Raw genomic sequence first — 20623 nt, 5'->3', positions numbered from 1 at the left:
AAGCACACCTTTGGGTGGGGTTTTGAAAGTTCATGAGCTCTATCAAAAGCTTAATAGTTTAAAGCAATAAATAAAAAGGAGATACAATGAAAGTTATAAAATTTCCTTTTGTATCTCAATTTTCATAGGACAATGTGGTTCTAAACAGTCATGATTACAATGATGCTAAAATAACAGTCACATAAGGTGACAGGCAGAACTACTTTCAAATCTGTCAAGCTAAGATAAACCTCATCGCCGGGTGTGACCCAAAAAGCAAAAATGATAATCATCCATAAAAACAATGTCCTGAAAATATGAATAACAACATAGCACTGCACTGTAGCACTGTCCTCCCATTGTTCATGGATTTGCTCAAGTGGCACCAATAATGTCTCCATTGTGAGACTTGTTGTTACTGTTTTTGGCATATCGAATATACCACGGGGAGCTTGCCAGGCTCTGCTGTGGGGGCAGGATACTCTCTGTAACTTGCCTGGCTCTCTGAGAGAGACAGAGGAATCGAACCCGGGTTAGCCATCTGCAAGGCAAACACCCTACCCTCTATAATATCGCTTCAGCCCAAATAACAACATAAAGACACAAGTTCTGCAAACCAGTTCATATTGTGTCACAGTATATAAGACTATAAACATTGTGGAGAGGACATTTACCTATCAAATATAGATCACCACACAGGCATCGCCCATTATCTTCAAATATATTATTTCTAAATTATAATTTAAATATAATTTAACATCTATCTTACTGGCACTGTGTTCTTTATGTGATTTCTTTTGTGACTCTGTGGAAACTTGGATTATATCTTGGCATGCAGCTCACCCTAATTCATTCCCTGGCACAGCCTAAGGTCCCTCAAGCACCATCAGGAATGAACCCAGTATCCAGAGCCAAAAGTAAGCCCTCCGCACCACTGCATTTCACTCAAAAAACAAAAATAAAAAACTCAAATTTAGTATATGTTATGAGAATATCCCACATGAAAAAGTATGTGTATTCCACACACACCATATTCTCTTCTGATTTGAATTTGGAAATCTCAGTATATTATTTCACTTTTAATTGATTAATGAAGTTATGAATCTATCCAGATTGAGGTTAAGGTAATCTCATTACAAGAAGTGGCAAATAATGTTTAGGCATGCTTCCAAAACAGAACATAAGACTTTGGAAAGGGACAGTTAGTCGAGCTATTGCTCCTTTGAGGCTCTGTGTACAAGGATAGATATCTTCTGGTAGAACTCTAAACAATAAGCAAAAGCAGTAAATCCTATGTATAGGACAAAGTAGCATTGATCCAGTTTTCTAAAATTTCCCAACATCTTAAATCTTCTCCTTTATCTGCTATTAAGGATCTTCCTCTTGTTTTGTACCAAAAGATAAGATACCCAAATGGTTTGTGTAATGTGACAAAAAGTGCAATGTACAACCAAATCCTCTAAAAGCTTGAAAGATAAATTTCCTATTTTCTCCTTATTCCTAAATCTAAAGTAGAAACATATTGCCTCTTCATGATATTCTATATATATTTATTTTTTTCTTTTAATGTGAACTAGTATATAAAACAAACATTTCTTCAATATTTATGCAAATGCTATAAGGAGAAATACATACAATGCTATATTTGGCAGGAAACATGTAATTAATTGGATACCTATCTGTGTTTGAATTTTGAATAGTTATGCATCTATGCTGTACTTTTACTTAAATTTATTGATATTTCCTTTTGGGTATATTTATTTGAACAATACCTAACTAAAATGTCAAAATAAATGTTGACCATCATTATTTGATTTAAAGACATCTCTTTCTTCTAAAACTGTAGGACCTTTCCATTAGATATTAATGAAGAAGAATTTAATTGTCTTTTTTAGAATATTAGAAATTAATGTAGATGGAGAGATAGTCCAAAGGTTAAGGCACTTATCCTTCCTGCTATTGTTGCTGTTGCAATGGCTTGAACTCCAGCAGAATATTTGGCCCCCTAGATGATTTCTTTTGTGACTTTGTGGAAACTTGGATTATATCTTGGCATGCAGCTCACCCTAATTCATTCCCTGGCACTGCCTAAGGTCCCTCAAGCACCATCAGGAATGAACCCAGTATCCAGAGCCAAAAGGAAGCCCTCCGCACCACTGCATTTGACTCAAAAAAAAAAATAAAATAAAAAACTCAAATTTAGTATATGTTATGAGAATGCCCCACGTGAAAAAGTATGTGTATTCTACACACACCACATTCTCTTCTGATTTGAATTTGGAAATCTCAGCATATTATTTCACTTTTAATTGATTAATGAAGTTAAAATTTCGGCCCTTGAGTACAGAGCCAGATGTGGTTCCTGAGCATCATAGGGTATGGTTCCAAAAACAAGGCAGTGGAGTTAGCAATGCAAGTGAGTGCAAGACTATGCTTAGACAACGCAAGTGGAGTTAGCGATTCATGTGTACGGAACCACATGTCCATTTAAAAATAGTTTCAATTTCTAGTTCTGAACTTTTCTACCTCCTTTTTTACTGCAATTCAAGATTATTTTTTATTATTTTCCAACCAACCAAAGTCTGTTTCTAGGGATTTCCTTGCCTTGTTTTGCTTCAGTTTAAAAACAGAAATTAATCCTCACACTCAGATCCATCTTCATCTTGACTAATCTAGAAGTAGTGGAGTTTGTTAAGTCTCCTTGTCAGATGCGACTACAGGAAGCCAATCACGGAGATTGTTCTTCTTAAGGTATTTCTTGGTAAGACATTCTAAGCATCTTTTAGAGAACTGTTTCTCAGACACAACAGTGATTTTATTCTTCAAGTGTTCAATGTGAACAACATTTCTGAGATTTCCAGTTTTTCCATTGACTTTAGCCTTCTCTCATAGAAACTATTCAAAATTTGCTGAGTCGAAATTCCATTTTCTGCAGGATGCGGCTGGAGCGATAGTACAGCCAGTAGGGCGTTTGCCTTGCATACAGCAGACCTGGCCAACCTGAGTTTGATTCCTCTGCCCCTCTCAGGGAGCCCAGCAAGCTAAGGAGAGTATCTTGCCTGCATGGCAAAGCCTGGCAAGCTACCCATGACATATTCAATATACCAAACACAGTAACAAGTCTCACAATGGAGACGTTACTGGGCCCGCTGGAGTAAATAGATGAACAACGGGAGGACAGTGACAGTGCTACAGGATGCTTAAGATCCAAATTAAATTTCCAGGTTGCTCTCTTACGTGTTGAATGCTTACCACACAATCTACTTTTCCACCTTCTATGCAATAACAAAATATTCCATAGACATATTGATAGTAAGGGTAAACTTGAGATTTGTAATTTATTGGTAGCTCTGTAGCACTGTCCTCCCATTGTTCATCGATTTGCTCGAGCGGGCACCCGTAATGTCTCATTGTGGGACTTGTTACTGTCTTTGGCATATTGAATACACCACGGGGAGCTTGCCAGCTCTGCTGTGTGGGTAGAATACTCTCAGTAGCTTTCCCAGCTCTCCGAGAGTGACGGATGAATCAAACTTGGGTTGGCCACATGCAAGGCAAACACCCTACCTGCTGTGCTAGCGCTCCAGCCCTATTGATAAACTATAGGTCAAGATATCAATATGCAATGCACATGCACCAGAAATTCTAACCTGTATAGAAATACCCGATTTTTCACTGACAATCAAGCTGATAACAAAATCAGAGCCTTTTACGCATCACGACATTTTAAAAAAGTATAATTTAAACATTCATGCTCCAGTGACTCTGATACTGTGAAAAAGTTGGAAATGAAGTTAGAGTGTGAAGTGTTGCTTTTCTTTGTTTTATTTTACAGCTCTGTTGTTTCCCCCTTGCTGTCTACTGGGTTCTGCAGAGCTGTGACTGAGGCACTCCTGGGATGGGTCACCAGAGGAGATTCATTTAACCTTCCCACAGTTCTTGGTATGTTTATTTTTAATGTTTCCCCCATAAGCACATTATGGGTTAGAATAGATCCCCAGGCTCTAATAACTCAGAAAAGCTTGCAGTTGACTTTCAGCCAAATCTCTTTACAAGCATATGTTTTCCCCAAATGCCAAGTTTGGAATTGTCACTACACAAATTCATTGTGAAACCTCACTTTATTATTCAGAATGGAAAATAAGAATAGACCTATTAATTTATCAAAAAAGCAAGGAGAGATTTAGTCAGAACGTTTGCCTTGTGTATTGCTCATTGCAAATCTCCCCTTAAGATTATTTAAACTCTTCATTCTGAAAGCTGACAACAAGGAAAAAAAAAATGCAACACTTGCCTTTGTTTTTAGATAAGTAGCCAGGAAGACCTGAAATACTTAGAAATAATATTCAAAGTCAATTAAATGAAATCACCGAATGGACCTAAGTTATGGCAAGTTGAGACTATATGCATCCTCTTTCTATCATTTAAGCATGCACTTTATCCTAACACTCATCCACATACCTAGAAAGACATCCAATTTGGTTGGAAAGTCCCTTAGAATAGCTTCATCCTTAGCATGTTAGAATCTATAAAATAGAACTGTTGGGGCCTGCACAGTAGTAAATCAGGTCTTGGTCACAGCTGAGTGGGATTTTGATTTCTGACACCCCAGATGGTTCTTGGCGCTCAACAGGAGTGATCCCTGAACTCAGGGTCAAGAGGAAGCCCTGAACACATCCGGGTGTACACTCAACACCAAAACCACCATCACCAAAAACAAAATAAAATAGAGCTGTCGTTTCTTGGCCTAACTAGACATACCTTTTCAATGTTGAGTGGCTGTAATTAAATTGTAGAAATAATGCCCACATGCATATTAGGATAAAACAAATACTAACCTTATTATCACCATGCACAGATTAAAAAATCATTGATTCTTTCATTTTGAAGCATCTTTCTAATTGTGAACCATATTTCTTCAAATGATTATTTATGTCTTACTTTGATATCCCATTGAACATCTTATTTCTCACCCAAATATGTCCAGACCTTGACGAATTTTGGCCTTTGCACAGAATTCCCTAGTTTGAAGCTAGGAGATAATTTGTTTGTTTCCATCTACTAACACCCAGAAAACTGAGGTGATAAGTTCTCTAAGTCCTTTAGATCTATTTTTAATGCAGCACTGTAGCACTGTCATCCCGTTGTTCATCAATTTGCTTGAACGGGCACCAGTAACATCTCCATTGTGAGACTCACTGTTACTGTTTTTGGCATATCGAATACACCATGGCAAGCCGACCAGGCTCTGCTGTGGGGCGAGGTACTCTTGGTAGCTTGCCAGGCTCTCAGAGAGGGACGGAGGAATCAATCCTGGGTCAGCCATGTGCAAGCAAGTGACCTACCCACTGTGCTATAGCTCCAGCCCCAATTTTAATGTTACTATCAGAATATAGCATTTCTTTAGAATGAGATATCTCGGGTTTTAACAATATAACTGTCACTGTCCTCCCGTCGTTCATCAATTTGCTCGAGCGGGCCCAGTAACGTCTCCACTGGAGGCTTTGTTGTTATTGTGTTTGGCATATTGAATACATCACAGGTAGCTTGCCAGGCTCGGCTGTGCGGGCGAGATACTCTCGGTAGCTTGCCAAGCTCTCCGAGAGGGGCAGAGGAATCGAACTTGGGTCGGCCATGTTGGCTGCGTGCAAGGAAAATGCCCTACCGCTGTGCTATCGCTCCAGTTAATTTAGCTAGCTATGTTTTTAGTGTGGTAAGAGTTTAAGTTTAGTGTCTATTTTTCAGTATGAACTGAAACCATCAGTGGACTACCTGATAGTTAACATACTTAAAATGAAATAAAAACTGAGGTTTTCTCATTTGCTTATTCATGCAAAACATTACTCTTGTCAAGTTTTCAACAACTCTTGAGGAACTGAAAATTCCAATTAACCTTCTTTAATTTAATGAGGCTTTTCTTCTCAATCAGTCTAAACACTGAAAATATTTTTAAAAATCACCTTTTTTGTATCCAGAAAATGTATTGTATTTTTCAGAAATAAATAGCTGAATTTTGAAAATTAAGCATAAATAAATTTTAAATAGTACACCGCCTCCACGACAGAGCTTGGCAAGCTCCCCATGGCGTATTTGATATGCCAAAAACAGCAACAAGTCTCACAATGGAGACTTAACTGGTGCCTGCTTGAGGAAATCCATGAACAATGAGAGTACAGTGCTACTGTGCTACAATGTAACCAATACAATGTTTTAAGGTATTAGCTAATGATTATTACCATACACTTGTTTATACATTTATCTAGAAATAGATTCTAGTTAGTGATAAATTTACATTATTTCCTAATTTGGTTTTCATTTGGAGGCCTACACAGAGATGCTCAAGGTTTACACCTGTTTCTGTGCTCACTCCTGGCAGAGCTCAGCAGAAAATATGAGGTTTCAGAGATCAAACACAGATTTGCCATATGCAAGATAAGTGTCCAATTCACTGTACTATTACTCAGGACCCTACATTGATTATTTAAATTAAAGGAAATTTTAAAAAAGTCAGTGAAAAACAATGTTACGTAAAGATGACAAATACAATTTTTAGGGCAAGACAATATACTGTTAGAGGGACAATGAAATGAGAAATATTAAAATATTGTAAAAGTATAAAAATTAATATTTTAGAAAAGTGAGTCTAGAACCTGTAATAAGTATAAAATGATGAGGATATTTAGGAAGCAACTGAGATTTTTGTACAGTATTCAAAGATAGAGGTTTGCTCATTAAATAATTCAATTTTAAGAGATAAGTTGCATTATAGTTTATATTATGAATGTTCACTTCAACAGCTAAAGAAACTGTCACTGTCCTCCTGTTGTTCATCGATTTGCTTGAGCGGGCCCAGTAACATCTCCATTGTGACAATTGTTACTGTGTTTGGCATATCGAATACATCATGGGTAGCTTGCCAGGCTTTGCCGTGCGGGTGAGATACTCTCGGTAGCTTGCCGGGCTCTCCGAAGGGGGTGGAGGAACCGAACCTGGGCTGAATGGGTCGGCCGCTTGCAAGGCAAACACCCTACCCACTGCGCTATCCTTCCAGCCCTGCTAAAGAAAAGGAATAGAAAGAATTATGGTAGTATCATTCGGAGTTGTACTTTCCTTTGTAAAAATTGAAAAAGCTGGTTCATATGCTGTTCGAGCACATGTGCTGCTTGTGCCCACGCGACTGAGCACATGTGGTGTTTGAGCACATGTGTTGCCTGCATCTCTCCTCCTGAGCTGTGTACTTTCATGAATCTTTTGAATTTTTAAGTTTTTAAAAATATTTTATAAGGTAGTTTACAATATTTGATTACATTTAATACTGAAACACCAATTGCACTACCACTATACCTTCCCACCACCATATTTCAGATGTTTCCATCATGCTTTCATATCTAATTCTGAGATGTGTGTAGGAGCTCTCTCTGCCCTTGGAAAAGCCTGCATTCTCTCTTGAATGTGTTACTATCTCTCTCTCTCTCTCTCTCTCTCTCTCTCTCTCTCTCTCTCTTCCTTCCCTCAACACCTTCAAAAATTTCCAAATAAAAATCTTTTCTACTTCAAAAGAAAACTTTGAAGTAGCCAATCATTGAAGTTGAAGAAAACATTGAAGTTATCCTCAGAGACTGTGAACTGTGATCAATGGCATAGTACATAGATTCATACAAAAATAAGAAGTAAGTTTAAAACTCTTTTGTCTAATTGTATACTTATTGTTCCAGAAATTAATGCTATACCATATGACAGGAAAGTTATATTGTGTTTATCAAAATGGAAGAAATTTTCAACACAGAATGCTTGGTATGATAGAGATAATTACTTGAATAAAAATTTTTGTTAGAGGTCTCTCTGTTGAGAAAACAATCAGTTCCAGGACTTTAATTTATATGCCCCAATGTAGCTACCACTCAAGTATGTGCAAAGAAAGGAACCATAAGTGCCCCTTAACAGACTACCATGTACACGGTGCATAGTAGGACATTTGCATTGCACACAGCGGGCTTGAGTTCAGTACCCACCACCACGTATTATCCCCCAAATGCGAGGCATGGTTCCTAATTTACAGACATGAGTAAGCCCTGATGTTAAATTCTGGATGTGGCATCCAAAACAAAAAACAAAAAAATAGAAAAGTGGCACAAATGAAAGACTCCACTAGATGGACACATGCATTTATCAGACATGACAAAGTATTTTTATTAGCAATTTTCTCCCAAATTTTGATTCAATTTTTTAGAGAATCCACACCTGACAGTATTGAGGGACTTGGGGATTCTCAGCAAAACCATAAAACAAAAATGTCTTTTCTCCAATAAGAAAAACTTTTCCCAAAATGCCCACCAAATATTACTTATATATAAACATATTTATGCTGTATTTCTATACATAACAAATTTGTGGCAGGAAAATGGTTTTGCAGCTAGATCAATCACAATTCATCCTGCAAGATGATTTTTCTTCCTGAGTTTTCTTAAATCTTTGAAAGTCTGCAATTTTTGATACTAATAAATAGTTGACACATTGCTTTATTTCCATAATAATCAGAATTTAACATCTGAGAAATCGCAGATGCTATTTTTAAAATGTATACTAGTCCAAAATTGCTCCAATTCCAAAGTTTAAATAGAATAAGAAACCTGTATTTTCTTCTGCATACATATAAATGGCAGAATAGTGAAAAATCTGGAGTATTTTCAGATTTATATTCACCATTTAAATGGTTTTGTTAGCTAAAGATTGTGCGCTTATGAACTGCCTTTTTACTATAAAATTAAAATCTTATAAAATTAAATAGAAAAAAATATATATAAGAGCAAACATAAAGGAGAAATTAAACATATAGTACCACTATGCAACATAGTTCAAAATGTTGCTAAACATATATTTAGTGATGATTTTTGCATGTAATTATCAGTAAAATCAATATTCCCTAACCCACTCAAGGAAAATAGTCAAGGAAATAGTCCTTAAGATTGTACCTTTGTATTGTATCCCCTCCTCTTATTTCTTTTATAAGAGTAATGAATTTGGTTATAACGTATTTTCTTTTCTTTTTTATGTAGGACTACTGCTATTTATTCAGCCACTGATTAGGCTGATTGAATTGGGCATGAACTCCACACATATTTTCTTTAGAAGAGATATTTTAATGTGAAATAAAGTGGAATCAAGTAAATTGGAATCAAGTAAGATTTTCAACCACATGTGTACTTGGAAAATATAAAATTCTAAGAAACAACATGATTTTAACTTGAAAACATGACATATTGTATTAGATGTTATTTTGAGGGTCTAATTCAATTTTAGACCTTTAAAAATAATATTAAATTCTCATTCAATGACTGAGCGATAGCACAGCGGGTAGGGCGTTTGCCTTACACATGCGGCCAACATGGCCGACCCCAGTTCGATTCCTCCGCCCCTCTCGGAGAGCCCGGCAAGCTACCGAGAGTATTGGATATGCCAGACACAGTAACAGCAAAGTCTCCAATGGAGACGTTACTGGGCCCGCTCGAGCAAATCGACGATCAACGGGAGGGCCTTTATCTTATTCAATGACTAATATACACATAATCAGTTATAAATCAAATTTTTGTGAAAAAAAGTAATTTTTAAATTCTTTTGAGGAATTGAGAAATTGATTCAGGGTTAACGAATTTAACTTGAACAAGATTAAAGGTAGCAAAAATTACATTTTAAATCTGTTAAAATAGATTATAAAAATAACTCTTATTGCCAACCATTTCTCCTCAAAGATATTTTAAAAGGACTTTAAAAGCAGTTTTTGGTTTGTTTGGGGGCCATACCCAGTAGGGTTCAGGAGTTATTCCTGACCCAGCTTTCAGGATGAGGGATCACTCTTGCCAATGCTGGGGAACCAGATGAGGTAATGGGGATGGCACCCAGGTTGACCACATGCAAGGCAAGCACCCTACCCACTATACTATCTCTTTGGCCCATTACTTTTAAAAATAATTAGGCACTAAATTTCTTCTGGAATCTAGCTGTGAACAATTTTATTTCATTGTTTGCATTGACTAAAACTCAGAGAAAATGGAAGCTATTTTTGCACTTTATACTTCATTATAATTCAAATTCTGGGCCGCATGGTGGAAACAAAAGCAGGGGTGATCTATACTCAACCTTTCCCCCAACTGCACATCTATACAACAGTTTGACACCAGACCACTGAATCAACATATTGCTGGTTCAATTCTCATTAGTTGGTTGTAGGAATCCTGACCAATGTGTAGGTTTGAAGCTGCAGAGCCAGTACGGATCTTTTTTTTTTTTTAATTTTTATTAGTGACACCATGAGGTACAGTTGTAGACTTACAAATTTTTGTGCTTGGGTTTCAATTATACAATGATCAAATACCCATCCCTCCACCAGTGCCCATTTCCCACTTTTTACTACATCACAAACACTGTTTCTGCCTGTTCCAAAACTAGTTGGAAGGATAAATGAAGGAATAAAGCTGTGGATTCAGGAAACTGTGGAGTGAATCCCGCGGTACCAACTACTTATGCTGAAGAAACGCATTTGTAACTAGCACCAGCTCTTTGCTCTTTGCCAGAGTTAAAACCAAACCATTGGAAGTCCTCAAAATATAACAATTGGAGGCAGTGAGTCACAGGATTAAATTACAAGATCATGTTTTAGTCAGAAACTTGGAGTCTAATGGCAGGAGGAGTGTAATCACTTTTAATGATAAGGAACTATGTACGAAAGTTTGAATGGTGTATTCACGGAGAATTCGAATGATTTAACAGTCTTTCGTGCTTTTGTCTAGTTTCTTCATACCCTAGAGCAGGTTTGCCAACCTATCATCAAAAACATGTGAATGGTTTTTTTTTTGTACTTGTATTTTCTTCAAATACCGTATTAATTACTGCTATTGTCTCCTTTCTTCTTCCTCTTTTTCTAATGACAAAAGCTTTTCAAAGTGTCCTGACATGAGATAAATTTCCATGGCGTATGGAGGAGAGAAAATGTGTGAAAAAAGTCATATGCTATTTTGAGGACAGAACACTGCAGAGCTGGAAAAAATTCTTAATTTGGTTTCTATAACACAATATATTACACATTTAAAGTGTTATACTAGAATATGTGATATGGATGTTTGAATTTAAAAGTGATGACATTCAACTGACAATATAATGCCTTCAAGAGACAAATATTAGTACAATCATCTTTCATCTGCTACTTCTCATATAAATAGAAAAATGAGGTTTATGTAAATTGTATAAAGGATAAAATAGTTTAAATAAGTCAAACACTCTGCATTTTGGACAAAAAAGTCTAGGTTGCAAATTTGTTAGGGTCAAACCTGCCAGTTTTTATTTTTAAATTTCATAAGATTAAGGTAAAGTTAATTACAATTTACATAAAAACACTCAAATGAAGAACATGTTGTCTTGTCCATTTTTCAATGGAGAGCAGCTATTTTACAGATTTAAAATATAGTTTTTACATAAATATTGGTGACTGGCTAATGAGCCCAATAAAATAAGCTAATGAATTCTGTAAATTTAAGATAGATTAATTAGGTTGCTAATTATTCATTATAAATTAAAAAATTAAAAAGTGATAAATTATTTTGGCAGCAGATAATGGCATCTGAAAATTTGTTATTTTTTGAGTGTGTTTTATAATAGCATTAATCACACATAGCTGTTCTGCTCTCAATATAGCTAGAAGAATAATTCTACAGCATTTCATTGAAAGATGGTATTTTCTTTTCACAGGAGAAGTAAGTATAAATCTACATTATAGAATACAAAAATAGACAGCTTCTCATGCTTATAAATTACTGTTAAGTCAGATAAATTTCTTGGTGATGCTCTAGAATAATCTTTGAACTAGTATAGTAATAATCTGTGAAATAAAGAACTCAATATGCTTTTTATTTAATAATACATGTAAATTTTATTAATGTAAATTTATTAATAAATTAAAAATTTATTAATACATGTAAATTTATTAATAAATTAAAAATTTATTAATGGCTGGAGCGATATCACAGCGGGTAGGGCTTTCGCCTTACAAGCGGCCAACATGGCCGACCCGAGTTCGATTCCTCCGCCCCTCTCGGAGAGCCCGGCAAGCTACCGAGAGTATTCGATATGCCAGACACAGTAACAACAAAGTCTCCAATGGAGACGTTACTGGGCCCGCTCGAGCAAATCGACGATCAACGGGAGGGCCTTTACTTACTTACTTTACATGTAAATTTTATTAATGTAGAAGATTTCATTATTAGTTGCGAATTGAACAATTTAACTGTAAGAGAAAAATAAAGTTTAATGTAATCTATATAATTATGCCATTACATTGTTGTGTTCATTCTGTAGTAGGATAGCACAGTTTCTTTTCTCTATTTAATATTCCTGTTTTAGTCCATCATCGCTGGATTGCAATATGACAGAATATTGTGAGGAACAAGCTTAGTTTTTCTTCCTTTTATGCACAGTTCTTTGTTTCTACCTTAAATTATTCACTTTAAATGTGGTGTTAATTGAAGTTTGGTGAGAATCCAATATGCTTTAAGATATTTGCTTCTTCAAATGAGTTTTTTTTTTTCTATTTATTTTATGCCCAGAAAGTTGGCTGTAACTTTCCATCAAATGTGTTCTCACAAGGATAATTCTTATGAACCAGTATTTTCATGTGCCGTTTTGTCCTGTTACCCAAGCTCGGGTCAAGTGCAAGCCCTGAGAAATAGGTTAAATTACTTTTTTTCTTCCAGTTTCCTGGTTCATTAATTTATGTTATTTGGTTTCTCTTGAACTTCCACTTTCCTTTTGTGAAGCCTTAAAGGGGTATATATATAACCCCACAAATGAGTTATATTCTCCAACCAGACCCCCATCTTCCAGTAGATAGGCGTCATACCCACCAGCTGCTGCCAGCATCAGGTTGATCCCATCAACGGCCAAGACGCAGAGACTATAAAATCCAGCTCCCGGAGGAAAACAGTGCAGGGTCTCCTGCCCCCACGCCTGGCTGTCCTCACCGGGGCCCCTTGGAGGGGGGAGGGTTGAGTTTCTCTTCCTCGTCCCCGCCCCGAGCAGAGCCCCAGCAGCTGAGGACCTCCGGAGCCAGCCAGGGCCATGCTGGAACCACTCTCCACACAGCTGGATGGGCCTCATGCATGAAAGAACTGGCAGAGGAACCCAGGCATGTGGGTCCCGGGGCTGAGGTCTCCAAGCCTAGTCGGATTGGGACTGGGACTTCTCCAACCAGACCCCTATCTTCCAGTAGGTAGGCGTCATACCCACCAGCTGCTTCCAGTGCCAGATTGATCCCATCAATGGCCAAGACGCAGAGACTATAAAATCCAGCTCCCGGAAGCGTGCGGCCACATTTGCGGCTGCGCGACATCTTATTATCTTTTTTTTTTCCCTTTGGAGAACCTGGCAGGCTACAAAAAGCATCCTGCCCGCACGGTAGAGTCTGGCAAACTTCCGTGTCGTATTCAATATGCCAAATACCAGTAACAATGATGGGTCTCATTCTTCTAATCCTGAAAGAGCATTGAAATTGCTCTTTTAAAATCTCAGGGCTAGGATGAAGGAGACGTTACTGGTGCCTGCTCGAGGGAATCGACGAACATTTGTGTATATATATAACAATATATATAAAATATAAATAATATATATAATGTATATATATAGTTATATATATATATACATATCACTGTCACTGTCCTCCTGTTATTCATCGATTTGCTCAAGCAGGCCCAGTAACGTCTCCATTGTGACAGTTGTTACTGTGTTTGGCATATCGATTATGTCACGGGTAGCTTGCCAGGCTTTGCCGTGCGGGCGAGACACTCTTGGTAGCTTGCTGGGCTCTCCAAGAGGGGTGCAGGAATCAAACTCGGGTTGGCCATGTTGGCCGCTTGCAAGGCAAGTGCCCTATTCGCTGTGCTATCGCTCCAGCCCCATATATACATATATAAACACATCTGTATATATACATATATACAATATGTATTGTATATATATAGCAAATAAGCTTTATGTATATGTATAATGAGATTTATATACAAAGACAGAAGAAACAGGGATCAGGCAGGGGTCAGGATGACTAGTCCACAGTTGGAAGCTAACCAGAAGTATGTGGGGGTCAAAGCGAAACTATGACAGAGAAATAACCACTATGACAATTATTGTTGAAAATTATCATTCTGTACAAGAATTACGTGCTGAAAGTAGTTAAAGGTATATACATGATAACCTTCTAGTACTTGTATTGAAAAGGAACAATCTAACTGTAAGAGAGAAAAATGGCTAAGAGGAGAGAGAGAGAGAGAGAGAGAGAGAGAGAGAGAGAGAGAGATGAAGAGAGAGAGAGAAGTGCCTGCTTGGGGCTTGGGGAGCAGGACAGAAACTTGGGACATAGTTGGTGGGAAATACACACTGGTGAAGGAATGGGTGTTAGAACATTGCATGGCTGAAAACTGATTGTGAGCAATTTTGTAGCTGAAAAAAATATATAAGTGAGTTAAAAAAAAACATTTCTGGGACTGGAGTGATAGTACAGTGGGTAGGGCGTTTGCCTTGCATATAGACGACCGGGGTTTGATTCCCAGCACCCCATATGGTCCCCGGAGCACTGCCAGGGGAAATTTCTGAGTGCAGAGCCAAGAGTGACCCCTGTGCATTGCTGGGTGTGACCCCCCAAAAAAACACATTTCTTTATAATCTCAGTAAACTACATATATTGTTACATATTAAATTAGTGCTAAGGAGACTGGGGTGATATCTTGATCACTTGAACACTTGATATCCCCTTACTCATCGACTTGCTCGAGTGGGCACCAGTAACATCTCCATTCAACCCTGTTGCGTGCTAGCGTAGCACAATGGCATTTGCTCGTTCTAGGAACATGAAGAGCCTCAAACCGATTATTCGGGTTCTTGAAGAAGGAGTCTGACCATCTCATAGGTGGGCAGCCACGCAATCTTTTGACATCCTGTGGAATCCAGTCAGTAATGGCTCTAGTCCAGCGGTCATCTCCAAATCTCATTATGTGTCCAGCCCATCTGATTTTCGTAGCCTTAACAAAGGAGCCAGCGTTCTTGATTCTTGAGTGTTGACGGAGGTCAGAACTCCGGATTCTTTCCCTTATTTGAGTGAAGCATGGTATTCCAAGCATAGCTCTTTCAATTCCTCTTTGAGAGACCCAAATAGCTTTCTCATCTTGTTTTCGTAGGGCCCGTGTCTCTGAGGTGTATGTTAATGCAGGAAGAACAGTGGAATCGAGATATGTGCTCGGAGCTGGAGGTTTTCTTTTTTCCTCTGAGTTATTTCTTTGTCCTCTTAGTTATTTCTTCGATGCTCTTGAAGGCATTCCAGGATGCTTTCTACCTCCTGCGCAACTCAGGTGCCAGGTCATACAGCATGTTGACTTCTCTACCTAGGTACACATAACTGTTGCATTTGGAGATGGTCATTCTGTTGAGAGTGAATGGAACGTCACTAGTCAGGAACAAGACTGTTTCTCATAAACATTGTCTTTGTGAGATTCAGCTGTAATCCGACCTTTCCACACACGGTCGAAGTCAGTCAGCATTTTTGATGCTTGGCTGATCGTTTGGTGTTATTAGAACGATGTCATCAGCAAAGTGGAGGTGGTGTTGTTGCCAACCATCTATCTTCACTCCCATTCCTTCCATTCTAGTTGTCGCATGATGTTCTCGAGGGTGCCACTGAAGAATTTTTTTGAAATGGTATCACCCTGCTGAACCCCTCTCTTGACATCAATGATCATCTCCCTGTAGAATGGTGAGATCCTGGTAGTGATACATCTTATGGAGGATCCTGATGTATTGAGTTTGAACGCATTGATTGGCTAGAGCTTCGATGAGTGCTTCCGTCTTAACAGAATCAAAGGCCTTCTTTAAATCAATGAACATTAGACAGAGTGGCATCTTGAACTCCTGAGAAACCTCCATAAGGTTGGTTATTATGTGGATATGGTCGATGGTGCTGAATTCTTTGTGGAACTAGGCTTGCTCGCATGGTTATCCTTCATCTAGTGTTCTGTCAATTTTATTCAGGATGACTTGAGTGAACAGCTTGTAGATGACAGACAATAGGCAGATTGGGTGATAATTGCCAATGTCATGGATGTCTCCCTTCTTGTATAGTAGTACAGTCCTGCTGGTTTTCCACTGGGATGGAACCTTGCATTCATACAGGTAGCATGTGAAGAGCCGAGCCAGCATATTTATGAGTACTGATGGTAGGTTCTTCAGGTGTTCAGGTCTGACCTTGTCTGAGCCAGGTGCTCTTTGTTTCTTTACCGACGAAATGGCATGTAGGATTTTGGAAGGTAGAACGTTGGGAATGACATATTTATCTTGTGAAATTTGGTATGTGGGCAGGTGGATAAGGCTATCGAAGAGATCCGAGTAGAAGTCATGGATAATCTTCTCCATTGCCCTTCTGGAAGATATGATAGTTCCATCAGGATGTCGGAGGACAGTCATTTTGGTCTTGTAGATGGCGAGTGACAGGCGGGTGTTACGAATGCTTTTCCTGGCTTCTGCCACATCTACCAGTACTGCTGCTCTTCTCTCTTTGAGATCTTCCTTGATGGCTACTCTGCACTGCCTTGTGAGCTCGGACGTTCACTTGTGATTGCCTGACGCATGCGCCAATCCACGTTGGCGAATAACCTCAAGAGTTGTCGAAGACGTCTTCTTTTGTAATTATCTCTCTCTTGGCGTTCCTCGCACAATCATGGAGGTGCAGAACCAGTTGATCATATTACTCATCCATCTTATCAATGATAGCATCTTCCCATGTTGCTTCAACAGAGCCAAAGAGCTCCCAGTTGGTGGTCGTTCTGGGAGTTCTCTTCTTAAACTTTGCATTCCTTTCTCCTGGCTCTGTGAAGTAGAATTTTGCATGAAGGAGACAGTGGTCTGATCCCATTTGGAATTTTGGGATAACAGCAACATCAGTCAGGCAAAACCGTTGATTAAGTATGATGTGATCAATTTCATTGTGGAACTGTCCACTGGGAGACTCCCATGTCCATCGTTTAGATTCGGCCTTCTGGAACTGTGAGTTACCATGGTTGGTCTTTGTCAACATGATGAAATCAGACCATCTGTCACCTGTTTGTTCCATTCTAGGCCATGGGTCCCAATGTGGAGTTCTTCAGCTGATCTTCTCGGTCCTATCTTGGCATCAAAATGACCGACAATGATCTTGTAGAAGGTGTGGCCTTCTTTATAGAACTTCTCCAGCTCTATGTCAAACTTCTCAATTTCTCCTTCACCATAATTGTATGTTGGTGTGTAGACAATGAAGATAGAAACTGCCAGCAGTGAGCCACTTCTATTCAAGTGTAAACATCCGATTCGGGTTGTTAGGCATTCTAGTGAATCAATGCTCATGGTTAAGTTCGTGTTGATAAGGACACTGACACCACCGACGCCTCTTTTGTCGCATGTTCCAAGGAAGAGTTCTTCTCCAGTGTCAAAAATGGCATCATGTGATTGATGCCTTCTTGTCTTGGTCAGACCAATGACGTCGTACTTGATCTTTCGCCCTTGTACCAGGAGGTCCTCGATAGATGTATCAGATGCCAACATACGTGCATTGAAAGTAGAGACAGTCATTTTTGTCTTTCTTCATTTTGGCAGCCTAGTTCGGCCTTGAGATTTTATCAGCCTCTCCTTCCACATCCTTCACAATGCTGCCGTATTTAGGGTTAGGGGAATGAGACCCATTGTAATTATTGGTTTTGGCATATTGAATACACCACGGATAGCTTGCCAGACTCTGCCGTGTGGTTGGGATATTCTCAGTAGCCTGAAAACACAAATATACATTGCAGGTGTTCCTATTCAGGCACATTTGCTGGTATGATACTCTCAGTAGCCTGCCAGTTTCTCTGAGAGTGAGAATTAGAGAATAAGAAGTCACTTCGGGAGCTTGGTGTTATAGTCTCTGGATCCTGGCCATTGATGGGGTTACACGGCGGTTTTGGGGTGTAACACTCTAGCTACTGGAAGACCCAGTCCTGAACCGTGCAGGCTTGGAGATTTCAGCCCCAGGTCCCGCATACCTGGCTTCCTCTGCCAGTTCCTTTATGCATGAGGCTCATCCAACCGTGTGGAGAGTGATCTCAGCATGGCTTTGGCTGGGTCCCAGAGGTCTTCAGCTGTCGGGCCCTGGTGAGGACAGTCATACATGGGGGTAGGAGACTCTGCTTTGTTCTCTTTCGGGAGGTTGGTGTTATAGTCTCTGGATCCTGGCCGTTGATATCAAAGTTTGACAATAACTGCAGAACGTTCACTTACTTTGGAAAGTCTTGCTTTTTTAAAAGACAGGTAAAAATTGGGAAATCCTCTACTCTAGGTGCCTAACAAAGCACTTTATTAAGGAATATAAATTGGAGGATACATTCTAGTGATTTACATTTTCACAAAGGAATTTTCTCACTACTACAAGTTTCCAACTGGTGGCCATGGAATTAAATAATAAATATTGATAAGTAGCCCTGCTATGTATCTTCTTAATATTTCTAGCTCATAATTTTAACAGTTTTTCACCTCAGACTTCTCAGTGAATATCATTAGTATTTTAATTGAAAAGATAATTGACATTTCTAAGCAACTATTTCTTAAGTTTATCTGTCCATTCAACTATTATTTTTTGGGGGGGAGGCTGGTTAGTTTGGGGACAGGCTGGCGCTTTTCAGGCCTTACTCATAGCTCTGTGCCTAGGGCTCTGTCCAGTGCTGTTCAGGAGGCCACATGCAGTGCAGGCATAGAACCACGTGAGCAAGTGTCTTCACCCCTGGACTAACTCTCCAGCCTCTCAACTGTTGGGATTAGTTTATTCATTCTTCTATTTGCTTCCTCCATCTTATTTTCTCTTTCAAAACATCAATCCTGTCTGTTACTGATGCTTCCCACTGCCTCTGTATTAATATTTTCTCACTAAAGGAGACATACCTATCTTAAATTGAAAAATATAAATTGCCACCTCAGGTATGCCAATCTTAGTTTACTGCTTAAAAATAGCTAAAAATTATAATAATTAAAAGAAGTCACATGTTAGGGAATAAGAAAAGGTGGAATGATATAAAAAAATAAACTAAGATAATGGACTCTAGACCTAGTCAAATACCTCCCAGAAATTCTTGAAGGCCAGTAACTGCTTCTGTCTACTCAGTCTAAAGAAATTCATAAAGTTTTTACATTATTTCTGCAGTTGAGAAAGTGCTGTGATAACCACAGGAGAACAAAACTCTTTTCAAACTAGCAGTTTAGAATCTATTTAACTTCTTAAGATAAGCAATTAGAATATTAAGAAATGTGAATGCAATTGTGCTTACTCTATTTAGAGTTCTTGAACTTTAACATATATGTATATCATAATAATTTATGTATATACTTATCAAATGTTTGAAACACATACATTAATGTACTTAAAAGTGGCCAAATTTTTTAACTACTCATTTCTCTTCATAAATTTGCTTTCTATTATTCAAATTATGCCAATTCTATGAATGTATTTAGAAATTTGATGATTTTTTGTTATTAGGACCACTACACTCACTGTTGCTGGGTCTACCAGGTGACACATTGCATTTTGATTTTCCTTTTTATACACTGTAATGGTCTTTTTTTCTAATACTTTCCAGTTCTTTCATTATATTTCCTAATGTTACAAGACATTATAATTATACTTTATTTTAATTTGATAATTTGATAAGTTTCATGATATTAGTTTTTCTAAAGTCAACTTTTTGCTGGCCCTACTTAACAAATCTTAGTATACCATATAGAGTTTTATCGTCAACTCATTTACCCAAGTAAGCCAAATATTATTTTTTTCTCTCTGGTATAGCATTCTTTTTCAAACATCTATGTTTCCTTTGTTTACTTCAGTCATTTATCTGTGTAGTGGTATAGTTGAGCTGACCTTGAATAATATTTTCCTCACATTTTATAACCTATTATGAGCCTATTCAAATTTTGTCTGTTTATTTTGTGCTGACTAATTGGCATCACTCTTGGTTAAATATGATCAATTTTCATGTAAAATTATTGCTTCAAGACCCTTTAGTTAAGCTTCTGTATATTATCATTGCATGACATTGTCCAAAGACTTCTCTGATTTTTACACCATAATGTTGATTTACTGGAGAAATTCTAAAATTCTGGAAATTTGAAGTCTACGTCAAGCATTTCCTTCCTTAAGAGAACATTGCCGAGTCTCTCCTTAACTTATACATGGCTCTCTTCACTTTCAGAGAAGACTCTCTCTGTCTCTTCATTGCATTTCCCTGTACTCATATTTGTGTCCAAACGCCCTCTTTTTTCATGTTACTAGTCATAATTTGATTAAGATAAACCCTCATATTCTCACTTTCTTATTTCCCAAAAAAGGTCACATCCTGAGTTACTGTGTTTTAAAATATCAGAGTTTGTAATGAGAATGCTACCTAACTCTTAATACTCATACTGTAGCACTGTAGCACTGTCCTCCTATTGTTCATTGATTTGCTTGAGTGGACTCAGTAACATTGTGAGACTTGTTGCTACTGCGTTTGGCATATCGAATATGTCACGGGTAGCTTGCCAGGCTTTGCCATGCGGGCCAGATACTCTTGGTATC

At 38.2% G+C, this 20623-nt stretch overlaps 1 pseudogene; it reads right to left on the bottom strand.

Annotated features, from left to right (window-relative positions):
• Window positions 1-2612: 2612 nt before the first annotated feature.
• On the bottom strand, window positions 2613-17586 carry LOC130018383 (60S ribosomal protein L22-like 1; annotated as a pseudogene).
• Window positions 17587-20623: the final 3037 nt, after the last annotated feature.

This window comes from Sorex fumeus, unplaced genomic scaffold (genome assembly GCF_029834395.1).
Source record: "Sorex fumeus unplaced genomic scaffold, SorFum_2.1 ptg000264l, whole genome shotgun sequence".
Lineage (NCBI taxonomy): Eukaryota > Metazoa > Chordata > Mammalia > Eulipotyphla > Soricidae > Sorex > Sorex fumeus.
Note: the sequence above shows the minus strand (reverse complement) of the source record. Positions and strands in the feature narration are given on the sequence as shown.